The sequence below is a fragment of the Orcinus orca genome, chromosome 20 (genome assembly GCF_937001465.1).
Source record: "Orcinus orca chromosome 20, mOrcOrc1.1, whole genome shotgun sequence".
NCBI lineage: Eukaryota > Metazoa > Chordata > Mammalia > Artiodactyla > Delphinidae > Orcinus > Orcinus orca.
The window spans coordinates 41149746-41168364 of record NC_064578.1 but is presented as its reverse complement, the minus strand read 5'-3'; the positions used below and the strand labels follow the sequence as shown (position 1 = coordinate 41168364).

Sequence of the window (18619 nt, the reverse complement as noted above, 5' to 3'; positions counted from 1 at the left end):
GCTTGCGGGGAAGAACAGCCGCGCGGAGCCTTCCGGACTTCGGTTCCACCTCCCCGCTGCAAATCTGTGCTCTGCGCGCGCGGCCGCCAGCCGGGCAAAGATCTGGCTGCGTGTGGGAAAAGATAGTAACCTGGAAACAGGCCATCCTCAACAAGTATAATGCTAGGTAAAATTTGTTGGTGGCCTGTAATGTGCTGGGCTCATGTTGTCTTCATTTACAGATGAGGATCCGGGCGCTTAGAAACGCTAAGCGGAGTGATGGAAATGTTCTAAAACTGGATGGTGGTGATAGTTGCACAATTTTAAAATTTGTTCAGAAATATTAAATTGTACCCTTAAAGTGGGTTGGGGGTGGGGCTGGAGCAAATAGAGACTCTGGTCATCCTGCCGTTACGAAGCCAAGTTAAAACAAACTTGGAGGCTGAGAGTCGGAATCAGATGGGCCTTTCCTCAGAGGTTGGCTTGGGGGCTGTGGGATGTGGTGTGAACTCCGGGACACTACACACACACACACACACACGCTGTTCTGGGGCGCGCGCGCGCGCGCGCACACACACACACACACACACACACACACACACGCTGTCCTGGGGTGAATTCCCTGGTGGTGTGTGTTGGCCGGAATGTCAGCTCCCTAACCCTGTGTCATGCATGTGCTGACTTTTCAGTTGTGACAAAATATAAAATTTACCACTTTAACCATTTTAAGTTCACAGTTAAGTAGTTTTAAATGCGTTCACCTTGTGCAATCTCTAGGACTCTTTTCATCTTGTAAAACTAAAACTGTGCCTTATCCCCCCTTCCCCCCAGCCCTTGAACCATTCTTTGTGTCTCTGAATTTGCCTGTTATAGGTACCTATACAAGTGGAATCATACAACGTTTGTCCTTTTGTGACTAGCCTACTTCATTTAGCATAATGTCTTCAAGATTCATCCGTGTGACACCGACCAGGGTTCTTGGCCTTCCCCAATCAATAGAAATTGATCAGAGGCTAGACAAGAAATTCAGGCAAGGCTTTATTGGGGCCCCTGCTGCAGCAGCCGGGAGCAAGAACAAGTAACAGGTTCCCTTGTTCACTCCCTGGGGCTGATGAGCTTGTTCCTAATATGGGGTGAGGGTAGGGGTGTGTCCAGGGGTCGGGCCAGAGGGGAGGCTTAGGTGTTTTGCCCACCCCTTTGGTGGTGTTGACTGCAGGAGGCATGCACAGCACCCTGCTTATGCTCCCGACACCCTGTTTTTGCACCCAGCTCTTCAGAAGTGGCAGTTGGGTTTTTTGGTCTCTTTGTAGAATTTGCCCCAAATGCACATGTGCACAGTTATTTTTAGTCCCTATAGCTTCTTTGTATTTTGTTGCTCGAGGAGAGGTTTGTCCTGGTGCAAGCACTGCAGCAAAGGGTCCCAGGTCCCAGCCTGTCTCACATACTGTTGCGTGTGTCAGAATTTCTTTCCTATTTAATAACATTTCTCTCTCATATACATATATATAATATATATATAATATATAATATATATAACCACATTTTGTTTATCCATTCATCACTTGGGTTGTTTCCTCTTTTTTAAAAAAATATTAATTTATTTTTATTTTTTTATTTTTTTTTTGGCTGCTTTGGGTCTTTATTGCTGCGTGCGGGCTTTCTCTAGTTGTGGGGTGCAGGGACTACTCTTCACTGCAGTGTGTGGGCTTTGCATTGCGGTGGCTTCTCTTGTCACAGAGCACAGGCTCTAGGTGCGCGGGCTTCAATAGTTGTGGCACACAGGCTCAGTAGTTGTGGCTCGCGGGATCTAGAGCGCAGGCTCAGTAGTTGTGGCACACGGGCTTAGTTGCTCCACCGCATGTGGGATCTTCCCAGGCCAGGGCTCGAACCCGTGTCCCCTGCATTGGCGGGCAGTTTGTTAACCACTGCGCCACCAGGGCAGCCCCGGCTTGTTTTCTCTTTTTGGCTCTCCTGAATAATGCTGCTATGAATATTGATGTATAAATATCTCTTTCAATTCTTGGGTATAGAGAATCCATGTGTTTTGAATTTAACATTCTTAAACGTTAAGGATGCTTTTTCTCTAATATGTAAACAGGCAAGATTTTGCGGGGAGAGATGATAAAAATGGCAGTCTGGAGTCGACTTCTATTTCCGGGTGTCACGTTTTGAGACCCTTTGTGGACAGGCTGTACAATGGGCCATGTGATGGGTCCTGTGACTTCCACTCACAGGGGAAGATGCAGCCCTACCTGGGCTGATGATGCCTGAGTGGCACACACCCATGAAGAGGGAAGGAAACCAGATAAGCAGAGATGGGGCTTTTCACCTCATCCCTTAAATAAAAAATACATTCCCAATAGATTAAATATTTAAAGGTTTAAAAAATAAGTCACAAAACAAAGTTAAATTCTTTATGTAGTTGTGTGACTATTTTAGGGCAGATATAAAAGGACTCTCTGTCAGACCATTTGGGTTTCTTCATCAGCCTGTTCAGGTTTTCTGTTTCTTCTCAAGATAATTTTAATTGCTAGAGAACCATTCATTTCATTCAGGGTTTCACATTTTAGAAACATCTGGCTATCACATCTGTATCTGTGGTCATATCCCTTTTAGGGATTGTTGACTTGATTGTTTATTTGGGCTATTGTTTCTTTGTGTTTCTTGATTATGCTTTCCAGCTATTTTAATATGTTGCTGTTTTTCTTTTTTCCCCAAGGAACTGAAATTTATCAGTACTGATTACTTTCTTCTTTATTTATTTTTACCTCCTTTTCATATTTCCACTGTTAATTTCTTTCTGGTTCCTTCAGATGAATATTCTATTTGCTTGTTTTTATTCTTTCTTGTTTAATAATGAAAATATTTAACGAATGAATTTACTTGTGAGTACAGGTGTGTGTGTGTGTATAGTGTTTTCAATTGTCTTATTTTTTCTCTTTCACAATGTCTTAAAACATTTTCCTATTTTGTAAAGGTAATAATAATTTCTTTAAACCCTGGTCAAAATAATATGGTTAAAAAAAGTCAGTTGTACGTGAGGAAAAGCAGCTATTCCTGGCCCACTCCTACCCAACCAGTCTTAGTTCCCAAAGGTAAAACTTTACCTCCAGCTTGCTCTGTAGTTATTCCTTCATTTAGTCTTTTATTAACTATATATTGGGCGCCTGCCTTCTATGTGCCTAAGCAACCGTTTTAGGTACCAGTGTATATAGAGGTGAATAAAAACAGGGAAGCATCACTGCATCCCCCCCTACATAGTACTGGTGGAGTGGAGATATAGTATAAGTATAGAAATAAAGGACAGAATATGTATATTAGATGTGATAAGTCAAGTTCTACAGAGGAAAAAAAGTCAGGTAGTGGGGATAGAGAGCGGTGGATCAGGGAAGTGTTCACTGAGATGGTGACTTTTGAAAAAAGACCTGAAGGAGGAGAGACAGAGAGTCACAGAGACATCATATGGAAGAGAATTCCAGGCAGAAGGAACGGAAGGACCCTGAAGTAGGAGCCTGCCTGAAATGTTTAAGGAACTACAAGAGAGCCATTGAGGCTGGACTGTAAACTGCGTGTGTGAGGAGAAGGCAAATGCAGCATCAGGAAATGAGTTAAGAGGCTATTTATTTATTTTTAAAATGTTTATTTATTTATTTTTGGCTGCGTTGGGTCTTTGTTGCTGCGCACGGGCTTTCTCTAGTTGCGTCGAGCAGGGGCTACTCTTCATTGCGGTGCGCAGGCTTCTCATTGTGGTGGCTTCTCTTGTTGAGGAGCACGGGCTCTAGGCGCGCAGGCTTCAGTAGTTGTGGCATGTGGGCTCAGTAGTTGTGGCACACGGGTGGCTTATTTGCTCCGTAGCATGTGGGATCTTCCCAGACCAGGGCTTGAACTCGTGTCCCCTGCATTGGCAGGTGGATTCTAAACCTCTGTGCCACCAGGGAAGCCCCAAGAAGCTATGTATTTAAATAACATACCTATGCTATGATGTCTTCATTTATATAGTTTAGATATTTTCTAATCCCCTGATGGATAGGGATTTGACACACTCCACAACTCCTACTTTTCTTCCTTAGTTTCCTAATACACATATTACTATTTTCAGTTCCAAAGTTGTCTATTGTTTAAGCAACACACTTACACCTTCTCTTTCTTATTCCATCAGGTATAGACAGTGTCTCTTGACTCCCAGCTTTAAAAGATGAAGATGCCAGCATCTCTAACCTTCCAGTAAGTTTGCATCCTTTTTTCTACATTCTCAGCTTCTATTATCTGTGCTTCTTATTATCTGTGCTACATCTTATTCATATTCCAATCTGTAATCATAATTCAGTCTTTTTTTCCTTCCTTTTCATTGAGATATAATTGACCTACAGCCCTGTATAAGTTTAAGGTGAACAGCATAATGATTTGACTTAGATATATCGTGAAATGATTACCACAGTAAGTTTAGTGAACATCCATCATCTCCTATAGATACAAAAAAAAAGAAAAAGGAGTAAAAGAAAATATATTTTTTCCTTGTGATGAGAACTCAGGATTTACTCTCTTAACGATTTACATACGTAACATAAAGCAAAGTATAATATAATTATATGAATCATGTTGTACATTACATCCCTAGGACTTCTTTACCTTATAACTGGCAGTCTCTAACTTCTGACCACCTTCATCCAATTCCTCCTCCCCTCAAACCCCTTCCCCCTGCCTCTGGTAACCACAAATCTGATCTCTTTTTCTGCGAGTTTGTTTATTTGAAGTATAATTGACCCACAGCACTATGTTAGTGCCTGGTGCAGATTCAACATTTCTATACGTTACAAAATGATCACCATGATAAGTCTAGTTACCGTCTGCTACCATACAAAGATATTACATTATTATGGACGATATGCCCTATGCAGTACATTTTGTCCTGTGACTCATTTATTTTGTACCTGGAAGTTTGTACCTCTTGATCTCCCTCAACCCATTTCACTCCTCTCTCCACCGCAGCTCTCCTCTGGCAACCACTTGTTTGTTCTCTGTATCTGTGACTCTGTTTCGGTTTTATCTATAACTGCTTTTCAGTTCACTTGTTTTGTTTTAGATTCCACATATAAGTGGAATCATATGGTATTTGTCGTTCCCTGTCTGACTTACTTCGCGGAGCATAATACCCTCTAGGTCCATCCATGTTGTCGCAAATGGCAGGATTTCCTTCTTTTTTATGGCTGCCTGATACTCTGTTGTATACATATGCCTCATTTTCTTTATCCATTCATCCATTGATGGACACTCAGGTTGTTTCCATGACCTGGCTCTTGCGTATAATGCTGCAATGAAATTGGGGTGCCTTGTTTTTCTTTATCAAAGAAAACTGAACATTTCTAAACTCTCCATCATATCATGTATTCTGACAGCTCCACTTTTCTTATCAGATACCTGTCTTCCTCCTCTCTCTTTAATCTGGACAGGTTCCTCTCTAGGCCTGTTGCATTCCTGTCATTCTGGATTTCCCTTTGTTGCTGTTTTAGGTTGTATCCTGTTTTTTGGACTCCCTGTTTTCTTTCCTGGTTTAACCCCTCATCTTTTTGAAGCACATCTTCAAGTAGTTTTCTAAGAAAAAGAGCTAGTAGGTAAAATTTCTATGTTCTTGCATGTCTGAATATTTAATCTTATACTTTAATTCTTTGGTTAATTACAAACTTCTAGAAAAAAGAATTTTCCCTCTGAATTATTTTAAATTAAGAAATTTAAAAATTATTTGCTATTTTCCCTTACAGCTTTGTTATGTATCAGTTGTATTTCTTAAATTCCTTACTTTTCATTTTGAAAAATATCAAATCTATAAAAAAATGGAAGGAATAGTGAAAAGAACACCTATATGTCCTTCACATAGATCCACTAATCATTAAGATTTTGCCATATTTGGTATATCTTTCTGTCTACACACATGTGGTGTGCATGCATACACACACACACACACAAATGCACATACACATGCACAGTTTTTCTGAACCATTTAATGTAACTTTCAGATATCATGTCACTTCACCCCAAGTATATATATCCTAAGAACAAAGACATTCTCATGCATAACTACACTACAGTTATTGCACTCAATAAAGTAATGTAAATAAAATAATATCATCTAACTGATATACAACCCACTTTTGTCTCTCTCTAATTGTTCAAATAAACTTCTCCACAGCTGTTTGTTTTCTTGTCAATCCATGATTCAGTTGTGTTTAGTAGTCAATCTCTTTGAAGGTATATCATCTGTTTTCTAACATTTGGTGTTGGTGATAAAAAATCTGAATTTTGTTCCTTCATAAGTGGTATTTTTTTCCTTGCGGAAGCTTTTAGAGTATTTTCTTTTTTTCCCAGTGTTCTAAAATTTTGCAGACATGTGGGTCTTTTAAAAGACCTTGTGCTGTTTGCTCTGTAGGTACTTTCAATCTGAAAACGTGTAACTTTAACCTTTTGGAGATATTGTTGTATTGCTCATTTGATAATGTTTCCCCTCTGATTTCTATCTTTCTTTATCTGGAATGCCTGTAAAACTGGGCCTCCCGGAAAGGTCTTCTGAGTCTCATTTCTTTCATGTCTCCCATCTCATGGTCTTTTTGCTCTGCTTTCTGGAAGATTTTTTCTGTTTTATCTTCTGGGCCTTCAATTTATTTCAGCATGATATTTTCATTCTGTAAGAGCCCTTTCTTGTTCTCTGATTGTCCTGTTTACTTAGTATCTTGTTTATGATTTTGAATGCAATAACTTCCTGAATATAGTTATGATTATAATTAGAAAAATTTATTAATTCTCTTCTATTTCCTGAATTAGTTTTCTTTCCTTTGAGGTTGTTTTTTTCCTGTTTGTGGTACTTTTTTAAGGCAGCCCTTAGCAAATGAATACAAATTTCTGTCTCTCTTTCTTTCCCTCCCTTCCCTCCTTCTTCCTCCCTCCCTCCCTCCCTCCCTTCCTTCTCTCCTTCCTTCTTCCTTCTTTCTCCTCCTCTTCCTCCTCCTCCCTTTTCTTCTTTGTTATTTAATGGAAGAACTCTCAGGTGTTTCACTTGGAGAGTTGATCTTTGGAGGCCCTGCATTCTGAACGAGGGGAGGAGCTAAGGACTGGACTGTTTAAGACAGAGCCTTTGGAGTAATCCCAGTGTTTTTGGCCCGGTCTCACTTGCGTACTCTGTCTTATGCCTCTCTGGAATTCTGTAGGGAAGATCGGCAACCTCCTCTGCGGTGTGTCATCTGTCATTACTTCTGTATCAGCTTGACACAGTCTCACAATTTTTTTTAAAACTTTCTTCCACTGATGGACAACTTCCTGTTCTCTTTGTCATTGTGGATTTATTCCCATTTTAGTCCTTTACTATCATTTTTGTAGGGTCTTAGGGGGAAGAAGAGAAAAACTGAGTGGCCAGCCCATCATTTTGAAAATAGCACTTATTTTCTTGTCTCCAACTTGCAGTTTTGATCTTTTTAGCTGAGAAGTTATTTAGGAGGCTTGTATCAGTCAGGATGGGCTAGGCTATGCTGTATAACAAAACTCTCAAAATATTAATGGCTTAAAATAGCAAAAGTTTATTTCTTGCTCACCGAGGTTGGCTGGTGGCTTTGCTCCAGGTCTCCCCACTCTGAGACCCAGGCTAACAGAGCAGCTGCCATCTTGCTGTTGCCAGTTGCCATGGCAGAGATAACCTAGTGAATCTTGCACTGTCCCTTTAAGTTTCCACCCAGAAATGATACCCATCATTTCTCTTCATATTTCATTGGCCAAAGAAAATCATTTGACTATTCTTAACATCAAAGGGGGTGAAGAAGTACAATCCTACCCTGTGCCTAGAAAATGGAAAGCTGGAAATGTCTGTTGAACAGTACAATGAACCACCAGAAGATTGTAAAATTTCAAGTGTTTGAATTCTAAAAACTTTTAACACTTGAATTAAAAAAAAATTGCACTGGAATCAGAGAATGTAGGCTTGTATAAAATTCCTGAGATTTTTTCATTGCATTATTTGTGACTGATTTTTTAAAATGCTTTATGGGATTGGGAAAGGTGTACCCTTTGTTGGTTGTAGACAAGTTTGACACATACACAACATGAAGCTATTTATATCTTCTATATACCTGTTAATTTTTTTATATACCAGATCTATCAAAGACTAAAGAATTATTTAAAGTTCTTACCATACTATTGTGTTTCTGTAGATTTCTCCTTGTTTTTATAACAGTTTTGCACTCATATTTACCTTGTAAGAGTTCATAGTATATATGCATTTTCTATTTTGTTTAAATAACCTTTGTCTCAATTAATAGGACTTTTATTTTATTTATTTATTTTAAAATTAATTAATTAATGTATTTATTTTTGGCTGTGTTGGGTCTTCATTGCTGCTCACGGCTTTCTCTAGTTGTGGTGAGCGGGGGCTACTCTTCGTTGCAGTGCGTGACCTTCTCATAGCAGTGGCTTCTCTTGTTGCAGAGCACCGGCTCGGCACGTGGGCTTCAGTAGTTGTGGCACTTGGGCTCAGTAGTTGTGGTGCACAGGCTTAGTGGCTCCACAGCATGTGGGATCTTCCCGGACCAGGGCTCGAACCCACGTCCCCTGCATTGGCAGGCAGATTCTTAACCACTGCGCCACCAGGGAAGTCCCCTAATGGGACTTTTAAATTCTTGTTCCATTGCCACGTGTCTTCTGTACTCTCTTAGGATCTCAAAGTGCTTTTTATAATTTTAAAATTTTTTTTAATTTTTAATTTTTTAAAAGTGATATTGAATTTGGTGATGATTTCCTGGATATGACACCAAAAGCATAGGCAACAAAAGTAAAAATAGATATATTGGACTTCATCAAAATTAAAACTTTCAGGACACTATCAACACAATGAAAAGGCAACCTACAGAATGAGAGAAAATATTTGCAAATGATATATCTGATAAGGGGTTGATGTCTAGAATATAGAGAACTCCTACAATTCAACAATGAAACAAACAACCCAATTCAAAATGGGCAAAGGACTTGAATAGACATTTCTGCAAAGAAGATATACAAATGGTCAACAAGCACATGAAAAGGTGCTCAACATCACTAGTTACTAGGAAATGCAAGTCAAAACCACAGTGACAGGGAACTATATTCAATATCTTATAATAACCTATAATGGAAAAGGATCTGAAAAAGTATGTGTATATATCATATATATATAATATATATACATATCACTTTGATGTACACCTGAAACTAATGCAACATTGTAAATCAACTATACTTCAATTAAAAAAAACAAAACCACAGTGAGATACCACCTCACAACCATTGGGATGACTACTATCAAAAACACAGAAAATAGCAAGTGTTGAGGAGATTGTGGAAAAATTGGAACCTTTGTTCACTGTTGCTGGGAATGTAAAATGGTGCAGTTGCTATGGAAAGTAGTATGTTGGTTCCTCAAAAAATTAAACATAGAATTACCATATGATCTAGTAATACATTTTTGGGTATATACTCAAAGGAATTGAAATCAGGGTCTTGAAGAGATATTTGCACACCCATGTTCATAGCATCATTATTCACAATAGCCATAAGGTGGAAGCAACCCATTCACCCATTGATGAATGAATGGATAAACAAAATGTGGTATAGACATACAACGGAATATACTCAGCCTTGAAAAGGAAGGAAATTGGAACAGGTACTACAACATGGATGAACCTTGAAGTTGTTATGCTAAGTGAAATAGGCCAGTTACAAAAAGTCATGTACTGTATGATTTTACTTATATGAAGCACTTAGATGCTGTGGACTGAATTGTGTCCACCCTAAATTCATATGTTGACGCCCTAACTCCCAATGTGGCTGCATTTGGAGACAGGTTCTTTAAAGAGGTGATTATGGGTGGGGCCCAATATCGCTAGTGTCTTTATAAGAAGAGACCAGGGATGCATGCACACAGAGAAAAGGCCATGTGAGGACACAGTGAGAAGATGGCCATCTCCAAGCCAAGGAGAGAGATCTCAGGAGAAACCGAAACTGTCAGTACTTGATCTTGGACTTGTAGGCTTCAGGACTGTGAAAAAATAAATTTCTGTATTTTAAGCCACCCAGCCTGTGGTAATTTGTTATGGCAACCTTAGCAGATTAATATACCAGAGTAGTCAAATTCATAGAGACAGAAGGTAGGATGGTGGTTTCCAGGGTCTGGGAGGAGAAGGGAATGGAGAGTTATGCAATGGGTACAGGGTTCAAGTTTGGCAAGATAAATTCTGGAGATTGGTTGCACGACAATGTGAATGTGCTTAACATGGCTGAACTGGACGTTTAAAAATGGTTAAGATGGTAAATTTTATATTATGTATATTTTATCACAGTTAAAAATAAACATGTTTTTAATTGTGATAAAATATACATAATATAAAATTTACCTTCTACCATAGCCCTATTTTTCTCCTCTCCTTTATAGCAAAACTGAAAAAAGTAGTTTCTGTTTGCTATCTCCACTTCTTCATGGCTCACTTTCTCTTGAACCGTTCCAATTAGGATTTTCTGAAGCTGCCTTGTTCAGGGTTACTGAGATAATTTCAATCCATCAGCAGCAATGTTGCTCTCTCGCTCCTCCTTGAGATACTTGCCCCATGATCTCCTAGTTTTCCTCTCGCTTTTCCTTTGTAGGATGGGGCTTGCCCCTCCTCCTGACTTTATCTGCAAGTTACCCCAGGACTCTGCCCCAGGCTTTTTATACTCACCCCCTGGCAATCTCATCCAGTGCCATCTATCCACTGGTGAATTTCAGGTTCTGTCTCCAGCCCACCCTCCCTTGGAACCCAACGCAGGACATCCACCCGCCCACCCCACATCGTCACAAGGATGTCGACCAGGCATCTGAAATGCATCATGCCCCGAACAAATCCTGACCTCTCCTTCAGAACCTGTCTCCCTCCACTGTTTGCCATCTCAGTAAATAGCACCACCTTGCAACCAGATTGAAAAACAGGCACCCTCGTAACTGCGCACCAGAGATCTTGGAGTCACCTTGACCCCCCTCTTTCTGTCTCACCCCACATCCAACTCACCCGAGTATCCTGTTGTCTGTCTTCAAAACCTCTCCAGGGCCCGGCTCCTCCCCGCCTCCTCTTCTACCACCTGCCTTGGCCAGGCAAGCTCCTCTCATCTGGATGACTGCGGAGGCTTCTGAGTTAAATGAACAAATGAATAAATGCTATGAGTGTTGAAATTAGCGATATGAAATATAAATGTGTTATGCCCGAGGACGCCATCTGAAATGTAATTGAACATTTTTCTCTGCAGGCTGCAGGTGAGAATAGGTGATCATATATCAGCATATGTAACCCAGAGAACTAGCAGTATACCCGCACCCCTCTCACCCAGTAGCTAATGTGTACCTGGTAAAAGACCGCTAGTATCACCAGGAAGTCTGCAGACACACAGACGTGCACCTCTATTGACTAACTGAAAGTACAGTAGTATGGCCGTTAGAACTTAAAGAGAGAAATCAGAGAATTTGAGATACCACGCGAATAACCAGATTATCGGAGAATGAGCTGCTTTGCTTAGGATGGTTGATGGTTCTGAGAGGAGCAAGTGTGGTCCTAGTTTCAAAGAGTATGGTGTATGACCCACCCCACCCCCAAGCCGTATCCTCTTCCCATACCTATCTTGGTAGCAGAAACAGCTGGAGTTTAATGGTCTATTTATTTATTTAGATTTGGCCAAAAGGGACACATCAAAGTTATGGCACTAAAATGTTTCTGCTCTTGGGGTGGATACTACATTAAAACATCCTGTTGCCGAGACGAAGCAACTCTTGAAGTTGGACCGGTGGTGGGAGGCTGAGAGTGGGGTGTGACCAGGTGTCTTGAGACGAGTTGCTTACTGATGGGTGGAAGGTGTTAAACCTTCTGGGTGATGCAGTCTCCTCGGTACCACATGAGTCAGGTGCTGGCCGTGCTAGGACGAGGCAGAACCCAGAGCAGTAGCAAAACTGTTGGGAGGGGTCTGAAACAGAACTGGAGGAGCTTCTGGCAGTGGCTGTGTGGAAGGTAAAGAGAGAGAGAGAGAGAGAGAGAGAGAAAAGAAGAAGGAGAAGGGAAAGGAGAGGGAGAGAGGGGAGGGTCGCCACTCAGCGGGGAGGGCTGCCTCTCAGCATCACTTCTGTGACCTGTTTCAGGATGGACACAGGTGATGTGGACAGGTCATCGTTGTGTTTTCCATCACTTGCAGTAGGGGCACAGATAGTCCCAGTGTCACACAGAGGCAGAGCCTACAGAACAAGTCTGTCCCTCTGAATGTTCAGCCCCATCTTTCTCCTCCCAGGACAGGCCACCTGCTCTGCTCAGGTGCCCAGGGATCCCTTAGTGCATAGAGTCCTGATATGTCCTGCCAGCAGCAGAGGGAGCCCACACTCTACCGAAAGGGATTAAGTTTCTCATTAGAATACAAAGCAGGAAATACAATAACGGTGTTTTTTGCCACGCAATATGTCCTTACAGATGAAGCTTTAATCTCCCTCATACATCTCCGTTGCTGTAAATTCCTGCTCTATTATGGTACCATATGCCGTGATTCCCTGGGAGAAAGCCACAGTAAGCTTGGCGGTGAGCTTGGGCTTCTGAGCTGTTTGTGCCGCGTGTTGAATCACATATTATCTCACACTTAAAGGTATGTCTTAATAAGCTCTTTTATATCAGTTTATTAGCCATGATCCTGCAGTTGATCAGTTATGTCATGGAAGGGTACCACGGAGCTCACTGACAATTACGGGATGTAAGAGGCAGAAGGAAAGTTAGGCTTGAAACACAACAGAGCGCAGTTCATCTGATGGTCTAGCAGCTGCCGATTCGCCTTCTCATCTGTTTCTAAGTAATAGATATTGATGCTTCTCTGCGCAGAGCAGACCTACTGTACATGCAGTTGCCCACAGTGCACAGAATGGCATTTTTTCAAAATCCTTTCCAGCTCACTGTTAAAGGCACAATGTCAGATGTCAGGACCCACAAGGGTTACTCTTGGAGCTAAGCCACACCATCATTGTTCCTCACACTGTGCTCTTTCTGGGAGAAAGAAACATGTTCGCCTTTTGCCTCATTTCCCTCCCAAAGCAACTGACCAAGTTCTGAAACCACTCTTAGGTGGAAAAAAAACCCTCAGGTCCTGTATCCTTTATGATGACAGCTGTCATCTGTGCCTGGTGGGAAAGGGGGGCCAACAGGAAACATTTAGAAAACAGTTTTTCACCTAAAACCCGTCATGGAGTCTTTGACTTCAGAAGCAGTTCCACTCAAGCTTCTGTGGCCAGCTTCTTTCTGAGGATGATCTCCATGCCACAGGGCGAGGGTACCACCATGCTACCCTGACTAGGACCTCCTTCTCCTAGCTGGAAAGCTAACAGGCACAGGGCCAGTCTAAGAGCTTCCCAGGCCCCAGAGCCTTCTTCTTTTGGATCCCCTACACAAAAAATGTCAAAAAAATGGAAATGCACCCCTATCCCACATCATGATAATGTATAAATAAATAATAAATGACAATATGGGCATGGAAACTAGTTGATGTATTATGTCTCCTCAAGTGTATTAATCCTGACATTGCATTGTTTTCTCTGTAGCTTTGTGCTGATACATGTTTTCCTCCTAGGCTGTGTACATGGCCTTGGGTCTTTGGAGCTCTCTGAATTCTGAGCCCTGCTCCTTGAGGGGAGGGAGGGGGGCGGGGAGTGGAGAGGACTTGGTGCAGAGAGGATGGATGCTGAATGGTTGGGGGCCAAGATGAAGTTTGATCCTAGCCCTCACCTGTCTGGTCCAAAGAGAACCAACCTCAGAGGAAATTAAGAGGGCCCTTACCTGTCCTTAAATAAAGCCAGAAAGATTCTCACCTGTTTGTAAAAAAGGTGCAGAGAACGGGAATACCTTTTCTAGTAACATGCTCATTCATTCATTCATTCATTCATCCCCTCATTCAAAAAGCATTGTTTTGGAAACCCTACTAAGTGCCAAGCCTAGTGCTCGGCATTTGGGAAATAAAGGCAGGTAAGATGCAGTGCCTGTCCTCAGGAGCACAGAGTTCGTCAGTCCCTCTGTCCTGGGGCTGCTCTTGGTCAGCCTTCCAGGACCCACCCTTGCCTCCATAGCTTCCACAGAATATTCCTGGCTGTTATGAGCTGAGTTGTGTCCTCTAGAAATTCCTATATTGAAATCCTAACTCCCAGTGCCTCAGAATGTGACTATATTTGGAGATGGGGCCTTTAAAGAGGTGATTAAGGTTGAATGAGGTCATTAGGATGGGCCCCAATCCAATATGAATGATGTCCTTGTAAGAAGAGATTAGGACACAGATACACACAGAGGGAGACCACGTGGAGACGCTCGGAGACGATGACCACCTACAAGCCGAGGAGAGAGGCCACAGAAGAAACCAACCCTGTTGACACCTTGAATTCAGACTTCTAGCTTTCAGAACTGTGAGAGGATAAATTTCTGTACTCTTGTTGCAGCAGCCCTAGCAAACTAATGCACCGGTTCCATAGGAGGCCCAGAAGACTCCCTTGAACCTTTCTCAAGAGAAGAAAGAAAAGACACTCAGCCAGCCCCTCCCCGACCTGGTGGGAGCTTCTGCCAAAGGGCAGCCTTACTGTGCACTTACCCCAAAGCCCCTCAGCCTCATTTCTCCTCAGTCTGCTTCCTTCAGGTGCAGACACATCAGCGGGGTTTGGGGAGTTTGCTGAGAATGCAGGGGAGCAGGGTTAGGGGCTCCCTTTCCTCAGTCACAGTGATTTTTCTCTCTAGAACTTCCTGTGTGTTGTTCTTTGGGGGAGGGACTTTCACTCTGCTGCATCTACCCAGGCTCTGGGGGACATTCAGTCCTCATTTTGCTTTTCTTCATCTTTTTTTAAAAATTATTTATTTATTTATTTGGCCATGCCAGCTCTTAGTTGCGGCATGCGGGATCTTTAGTTGTGGCATGCGTACTCTTAGTTGAGGCATGCGTACTCTTAGTTGAGGCATGAATGCAGGTTCTAGTTTCCCAACCATGGATCAAACCCGGGCCCCCTGCATTGGGAGCTTGGAGTCTTAACCACTGGACTGCCGGGTATGTCCAAGGACTGATTTTGAATAGTAAGGAGCAGCAAAACTCTGTGCCAGGGGCCCTACGTCTCTCCTGTGGGATGCTACAGAGCAGGGTAACTTCTGGGGCTGAACTGTCTTCTCTGTGACTCGCTCACATCTGTTTCCTCCTGGGGTTGTGTCAACATGATTTCATTCGTGAGAAATTGATCCCTTATTCCTTAAATAATTGTGCATTAACTACAATTAACTACTCTTGTAAAATCACCAAAGTTTACAATTAATATAAGCTTTATTAATTAAGTTATTATTAATTAAACATGTAAAGATTCTCTTTGTGGACTTCCCTGGTGGTGCAGTGGTTAAGAATCCGTCTGCCAATGCAGGGGACAGGGGTTTGAGCCCCGGTCCGGGAAGATCCCACATGCCGCGGAACAACTAAGCCTGTGCGCCACAACTACTGAGCCCACGTGCCTAGAGCCTGTGCTCTGCAACGAGAAGCCACCGCAATGAGAAGCCCGCGCACCACAACGGAAGAGTAGCCCCCGCTTGCCGCAACTAGAGGAAGCACGCGCGCAGCAACGAAGACCCAACGCAGACAAAAATGAATTAATTAATTAAAAAAAAAGATTCTCTTTGTGATAGAATCATTTCAGAGTGAAATCCAAAGATCAACTGGTTATTAAAATATATCAAACAAAATAGTCCTGGCTAGTATGTATTAATAGCAATAAAGTGATGATTTCAAGGCACATACTTCCTCTGCTGGGTCTAGAAGAGGAATATGATGGAAACAGTGAGCTGGGATTACCCAGGTCAATTAAAGAGACACAAAGCAATAAATGCCCATCTTTCCAGGAAGCCGTCATAAACGTGTAGTCACTATTCTGTGTATACCTGCTGATGGATTAACTGATATTAAACAGCAAGTTATTCCACGAGGGCTGCTGAAGAGAAGACTGATGCTAGGATTTTAATTCACAAATAGGCAAAAATCAATTTGTCTTTTTTTTACAACAATAATTTATCTTGGTATAAAAGCTTGCATATATGATATATAGCATATATGTTTATGTATATATGTATGTGATCATATACATACATACATGTATGACAGAGGATTATGGGACTGCAATATCTATCTGGACGAAAAATGAAAGTTTCAGTGGGCTGACAGGCTGTTTCCAAACACTGTGAACATTTAGCTTCGTGAAGACAGAGCATCCTGATCTATGATTTTTCCCTCCTAACTTCTGGACTTGGCTTTCCTCTCTGTGCAGTGGCCGACATGTGCCTCCATGTGAATGGGGTCATTCCTGCTCACCTCCTGTGCAAAGGGCTGGGACTGAAGGGCTACTCCTGGGGAATTCATCAAAGACTCAGATAAAAGAGGCTTTGAAAAGTGCAGAACACATTTCCTTTACTCTTGGCTGATAATTACTGCAGAGCAGTTCATCTCAGGCGTTATTTTAATAGACGAGTGAGTTCTTGGATATTTTCAGAGGATGACAGAGAAAGGTGTACTGGCTCAGGATGGAGGACCCGGGGTTGCAGCTGTGTGCAGGCCGTGGGACTGGCGGGGGTGGTCAGAGGACGTTCTTGACTTTTGTGTTCTCTGGGCTTAAAGTTAAAAAAAACTGAACAAACTGTGCTATGACCCCCAAATGTTTCTTCAAGGCCCAGCCACTATGGAATTCACTGAGGCCTTCATTAGCTTATCAGTCAAAGTCTTCAATTTTATATTGTTTTTCTAAAAATCAAATTTATTGAGGTACAATTTGCATACCATAAAATGCACACATTTTAAGTATATGGTTTAATGAGTTTTGACAAATGTGTACACCATGAAACCATATCTCCAATCAATATATAGATAATTTCCATCATCCAAAGTATTCCCTTGTGCCCAGTAGTATACTGGTAAATATTTAACAGCAGGCTCTCTGGAAAAAGTTATATATTTAACATCTATTTATTTAGCATATTAATAACTTAACATATTAAAAGTATTATTTTAAAAGTATTATGAATTTTGCTGATATAAAGGATGTTTATTACTAATTTATAAGTAATAATAAAATGTATTTTTTTATCGTAAATCCCATACAGTCAACTGATTATCACAAAATGTTTTCACTGATTTTTCCAGAGTCTTGTATCTGTAGCCAACCAAAGTTTGCAATTAACTAGTGTAGTTCTGACCTGTCGGTTGCTAGTTTCATTTACTTTAAGGAGTAAGACAAAAGTGAAACAAGACATATTTTGGAACATCACTTGTTTGTTAAAGACATAAACAACTTCTTTGCTGAGTTAGATTATAGTTTTGAATGTCAGAAGAATATTGTCTTCATTTTTTGTGCTAGTTGTAGTGTAACAGCTATACACACTACTCACTTCTTTTTATTAAAGTATAATTGATTTACAATGTTTCAGATGTACAGCAAAGTGATTTACTTATATATATTCTTTTTCAGATTCCTTTCCATTATAAGTTATTACAAGCTATTGAATATAGTTCCCTGGGCTATACAGTAGTTCCTTGTTATTTATCTATTTTATTCAATATATATAGTAGTGTGTATCTGTTAATCCCAAATTCCTAATTAATCCCTCCCCCACTTTCCCGTTTGGTAACCATAAATTTGTTTTCTATGTCTGTGAGTCTGTTTCTCTTTTGTAAATACGTTCATTTGACAATAGGCAGTACATGGAAGCAACCTAAATGTCCATCAACAGATGAATAGATAAAGAAGATGTGGCACATATATGCAATGGAATATTACTCAGCCATAAAAAGGGAAAAAATTGAGTTATTTGTAATGAGATGTAATAAGATGTATGACATCCTTCTTTAGAGTCTGTCATACAGAGTGAAGTAAGTCAGAAAGAGAAAAACAAATACTGTATGCTAACGCACATATATGGAATCTAAAAAAATGGTACTGATGAACCTAGTGGCAGGGCAGGAATAAAGATGCAGTTGTAGAGAACGGACTTGAGGACACTTGCGGGGGAGGGGAGGGGAAGCTGGGAAGAAGTGAGAGTGTAGCACTGACATATATACACTACCAAATATAAAATGGATGGCTAGTGGGAAGCTGCTGCATAGCACAGGGAGATCAGCTCGGTGCTTTGTGGCAACCTAAGGGGGGTGGGATAGGGAGGTTGGGAAGGAGGCTCAAGAGGGAGGGGATATGGGGACGTGTATACATATAGCTGTTTCACTTTGTTGTACAGCAGAAACTAACACAACATTGTAAAGCAATTATACTTCAATAAAGATATTAAAAATAATTTCATTTGTATCTTTTTTTTAGATTCCCCATATAAGTAATATCATATGATATTTGTCATTCTCTGTCTGACTTACTTCACTTAGTATGGTAATCTTTAGGTTCATCCATGTTGCTGCAAAAGGCATTTCATTCTTTTTTATGGCTGAGTAATATTCCATTGTGTATATATACCACATCTTTATCCATTCATCTGTTGATGGACATTTAGGTTGCTTCCATGGCTATTAGAAATAATACTGCAATGAACACTGGTGTGCATGTATCTTTTTGAATTATGGTTTTCTC

At 41.1% G+C, this 18619-nt stretch overlaps 1 long non-coding RNA gene across 2 annotated transcripts; it reads left to right on the top strand.

Moving 5' to 3' along the window:
* Window positions 1-31: 31 nt before the first annotated feature.
* LOC117198251 (uncharacterized) lies at window positions 32-18180 on the top strand. 2 transcript variants are annotated; one of them, XR_007474469.1, is made up of 5 exons: window positions 32-166; window positions 4139-4203; window positions 5490-11275; window positions 12471-12639; window positions 16319-18180. It is a non-coding gene; the product is annotated as an uncharacterized LOC117198251 (long non-coding RNA). The 2 variants fall into 2 exon arrangements; XR_004479334.2 differs by lacking the exon at window positions 16319-18180 and having other exon boundaries at window positions 12471-15110.
* The last annotated feature ends 439 nt before the right edge of the window (window positions 18181-18619 follow it).